This window comes from Ipomoea nil, unplaced genomic scaffold (genome assembly GCF_001879475.1).
Source record: "Ipomoea nil cultivar Tokyo-kokei standard unplaced genomic scaffold, Asagao_1.1 scaffold2555, whole genome shotgun sequence".
In the NCBI taxonomy this organism is placed as follows: Eukaryota; Viridiplantae; Streptophyta; class Magnoliopsida; order Solanales; family Convolvulaceae; genus Ipomoea; species Ipomoea nil.
The window spans coordinates 239831-245000 of record NW_017618983.1 but is presented as its reverse complement, the minus strand read 5'-3'; the positions used below and the strand labels follow the sequence as shown (position 1 = coordinate 245000).

At 32.8% G+C, this 5170-nt stretch overlaps 1 pseudogene; it reads left to right on the top strand.

Annotated features, from left to right (window-relative positions):
- LOC109153868 overlaps positions 1-4700 on the top strand; it is a 36221-nt pseudogene extending 31521 nt beyond the window's left edge.
- Positions 4701-5170: the final 470 nt, after the last annotated feature.

Here is a 5170-nt window from a genome sequence, read left to right as displayed (position 1 = left end):
AGGTGCTATGTCATGAGGGTAGATAGGAAGGGAAAAATTTGTAGGGGTGGGTAGCAGTCATAGCATTACAATTAATGGTTATATTGATTTGGAAATGTTGCAGGAATTGAGTTTGGGTTCAATGAGATGCCTATGGGTGGGGCTGCTATTGATTTGACAGGAGTGCCTTTGCCTGAGGAGACTCTTTCAGCATCAAAGCAATCGGATGCTGTTCTTCTTGGAGCAATTGGAGGGTGAGCATTTTACGCTTAAGTTTTATAGTTGTGTGCTATTATATCTGTACATGATTTATCCTTTTTGATTCACTGAATGCTACAATACTCTTATTATATACGGGATAATGGGACAACAACGAAAAGCATTTGAAGCCTGAGACCAGATTGCTTCAACTTTGAGAGGGTCTTAAGGTTTTTGCAAACTTGAGACCTGCGTCAGTCCTGCCACAGGTAATTTTAATTTAGACTTGAAGTATTGAGTTGTTAAGGTTAGACTCTTATTCTATTGTAATGTACGGTGATGGTTTTTTTATCCATTTGATGGGAAATAATTTAAAAACCCATAGGGTATGCCTCTTTGGTGGTTATCTTGAACACTTCCTTTTTTAAATGTCCTAATAAAATTTTTAATTTAGGGTTCTTAGAGATATGAATTTTAAGTTTGCTTAGCATATTGATGACTTCTTCAGTTCCTATTGAATTAATATGCTTCACATATGATCAATTTACTTTTTAATTCTATTAGCTCTAGGCAAATAAAAACATTTAATAGCCTTGGTGATGGTCAGTGATGATTTGAATTTTTTGGCTATATAAAAATACTTTAAAAAAATCCTTATATATAAGTATTATACATTCAAGAATTGTATTGAAAAATTCAATTATCAAGATTTTTTTAGACGGATATATATATATATATATATATATATATATATATATATATATATATATATATATATATATATATATATATATATATATATATATATATATATATATATATATATTTTAAATTGTAAAAATGAATGTAAAGTTTTATTTTGTGATTTAAGTAATTTTTTAAATATTTTTATACCTATAACTTTTTGAAACTTTAATAGTTTGATGAGAATAGATGACATTTAGAAGAAAATATAATATGGAACATGGAGCTTTTTCCAGAAAAAGCCTACAAGATATATGATATGTATTTCACTTTGGTATTTTATCCACCTTAATAATTTGTAAGGGGGCTAAATGTTCCTTATTGTGTAGTTTCTGGGAGTAAAATTGACGTTACACAAAGTAAAATGGTAATAGATCCCCTCGCTTATTTTATTTCTTTTAAATTCTTTATATGTGAATAGTGTGATAAATGTCATATTTCCTCCATAATTGAGGTTGTAGCTCATATAATCTGAATCTTACATCCATGTAATTCAGTTGGTAGATGCTTCGACATTGAAGAGAGAAGTTGCAGAAGGTTTAGACCTAATGGTTGTCAGGGAACTTACAGGAGGTTAGTTTAGGTGGTCTAAACAATCATAATTTGGATTTCGTCCTGACAGTTAGTTCTAATATCTTATTTACATCTATTTGTTGAAAACATCTGTTGCCCACTTGACCTGATTATTATAATCTGGTGACAGGTATTTATTTTGGCAAACCAAGGGGTTTTGGTACAAATGAAAATGGTGAGGAAATTGGTTCCAATACTGAGATTTATGCAACTTTTGAGGTACACTTTTTGATCTAAAAAAAAAAAAAAACAGTTAGGCGTCATTCTTTCATTACAGTTGTAGGTTTAGTCCACTTAAATATGTTCCCATTTGTTGCAAATTGATGTTTGGATAAGGAGTTTTCATTGTCTTTATCAGTGTAATACTTTTTTCAGAATTTTATTAAAATAACACTCTTTTTGCACTTCACAATTTGGATATTCACATACTTTTGGCACCATATTTCCTATTGAACTTTTTTTTTTTTGGGCAATCTTTTGGAATCTGATGTGAGATTCTCTTGCCAGGTAGAACGTATTGCTCATGTAGCATTTGAAACTGCACGAAAACGTCGAGGAAAACTCTTTTCTGTTGATAAAGCAAATGTGTTGGAGGTATATTATGATAATTGATAACAAAGTAGTTTTTATTTGTTTGTATACCCCTCTTTTGTTTCCCCCTCCACATAGACCATGCTTACATGCATAGTCTGGTAGACTAACTTATGTTTTATTCAATATTTCGCTTTAAGCAAATAAGAGTTCAAAAGGATTATGTACCATCAAGGACAGTTGTGCAGTGTCACAAATGTCAATGGACACTGAAAAATTCATATTATATATTATATAATACAAGCGTGAAGATAGATTCCACTAATATGCCTTTTGTTGTTTACTTTCTGCTCTTTTCCTTTCACCCCCTCAGAGTTTTCCCTTTCTCTTTACTTGTCCACTTTGTTAGAGTTTCATTCATGTCACTAGTGCTAACCATTTCTGTTTTGGATAGGTGGAGATTTGATGCCACTCTCTTTCTACTATTTCTTTTCTTTTATAACCAAACCACACTTTGTAAATGTATTAGTTGTTTGCTTGTAATTATAACATACATAATCATGCTATAAATGTAATATGATGATATAAAACTAAACACTGATATATTGCAAGAGCATTTTGCACTTGTATCTTTACAATATATTTCACTAGAAATGAATTGAGGACAAAATGTGAGAATGGATGGGCCTCACTCTTGATATTTTCCAGGCCTCTATGCATTGGAGAAGGATTGTATCTTTACAATATATTTCACTAGAAATGAATTGAGGACAAAATGTGAGAATGGATGGGCCTCACTCTTGATATTTTCCAGGCCTCTATGCATTGGAGAAGGATTGTTTCAGAGTTGTCCAAAGAGTACCCTGATGTGGAACTTTCACATATGTATGTGGACAAAGCTGCCATGCAGCTTGTTCGCAATCCAAAGCAGGTTTTTTTTTTTTTTTTTTTTTTTTTTTTTTTTTTTTTTTTTTAAATATAAATCTTGATTGTCATTTTGTTTGAGATAGATTATGAAATAAGAGTTATAATTGTAATTGGACTATTGCAGTTTGATACGATTGTAACAAACAATATATTTGGTGATATTCTATCTGATGAAGCTTCAATGATTACTGGAAGTATTGGTATGCTTCCATCTGCCAGTGTTGGAGAATCGGTATAATCACCTACCTCATCTGCATTTCTCTTTAAATTTTAATGTCTGGGTTTTCTATTGAATTTGTTTTATGTTCGGAATTGTTGGGTGTAGGGACCTGGACTGTTTGAACCAATACATGGTTCTGCTCCTGATATTGCTGGACAGGTCAGACTATTTCACTCACATTACAATGAAGATCAGATCTGAGTATTTGCCTCATCTATCTATCATCTATCTTTCTTGGCTTGGCTAACATGGGGGTTTCAACATGATGTAGGATAAAGCAAATCCTTTAGCAACAGTGCTTAGTGCTGCTATGCTTCTCAAATATGGCCTAGGAGATTGAGGCAGCTGTTTTGGACACTTTAAATCAAGGGTTTCGCACTGGTGACATATATTCTGTTGAGCATGTATGTATCTTTTTTTGGATGACGAGGGAAATCCCACAACCCTTTTTAGGTTACCCATAGCTGATCGGCTCGAACCAATAGGGCAAGGATTCACCTCTATTTTTGCTTTGGATATTTGTGGTAGTCAAAAAACGTGTTCATTTTTCCTGGTTATACGCCATGACTTCATTTGCCATATTTGAGATTGAATTTCTTGGTGGCCGGATTTAAAATACATATGGAATGGAAGTCAGAAATTTTATACTTCCCTCCCTTGTAGCCAGCTGTTAACTTGCATCTACACCAAGAGAAACCGATTAGGCATGTTCTTTTATTCCACATCGTTATAATTAATTTGACAAATGTTCTTTTAAAAAGCTTCAAGGCCGGGTAAGCATGCCTTCATTGACAGACCTTAGTTACCTATATTTCCCGGCCTGTAACATTGATTGATGGTTGGTTGGCATGTTTGTTTCAGAAATTAGTGGGGTGCAAGGAAATGGGTGAACAAGTGTTGAAGTCAATAGAAGGAGGGCAAGTGGGCTGATCATGAACGAGCTTCTTAATTCAAGGAGGTGGACGCTTTTTTGAAGGTGAATGCATGTATTTTTTTTTTCTAATTATAATTATAATTATTGGTATCAAGTGTCAAATGAGTTCTCATACTAAACAAAATGTAATGAACACGTTAAACTAAAAACATTCTGTTATTTTGTGTGTAAAAGAAAATTATGTATTAATAAGATAAAGCTAACTGGTTATCATCTCTTCCAAGCAACTTAGCATGCATGCATCCATTACTAAAATTTTCTTTTGAGGGAATTGCTTGCATTGTTATGTAATGTCAAATACTTTGCAAGAATTTCAGGGAGCATGGGGGTATACAAAGCCGCTAATTGTACACTTTGTTTGAGGCATTTCTGTAGGGGCTGCTCTTCAGCTTACCTACAGCATATTTCTAGAGCGCTTCATGCCTAGTTTTAACCTATTTAGTATTCTTGGTTATTACTGTAACTTTGAGCCTATTCAATTGTATTCTTGGTTATTACTGTAACTTTGAGCCTATTCAATTGTATATTTCCAATTGTACGTTTTCTTTCTTTTTCATTTTTACTCAAGTCTTTTAATTTGTATTGAACACATATATTAGTGAATGAAATATTCTTTACTCCCAATTAGTCTAAACATGCAATAATGTAACGTCCTTCTCCAGTTCTGTCTTGCGTATTCTATTTTGCCTTATGCTAGTGATTTTGACCAATGAAGAGCAGTTCAAATTTGATAGGTGTCTTAGATTTCTCCCGGAAAGAGCGAGTTTCAAATTTTTCTTGCTGAGATAAGGCATTTACTTACTAATTATTATTACTCGCACTAGTAAAATATAAAATATGTGTGCTGCATGTGTTCAAAGTATGATGCAAATCAAAATATAAAACTTTGTTTTAATAGATGCTTTATCATACCAATAGTTAGAATCAAATATTTACTATTACGTTAAAAATTATAGTTCACAGTGAAGGCACAACTTTATTTTATACTGTCACATTTTTGAGAGGCAGGATGACTTTGACCCTTCACTAGCCTCCGCCCAACAACTTTTTAGCCGCAAATTGTT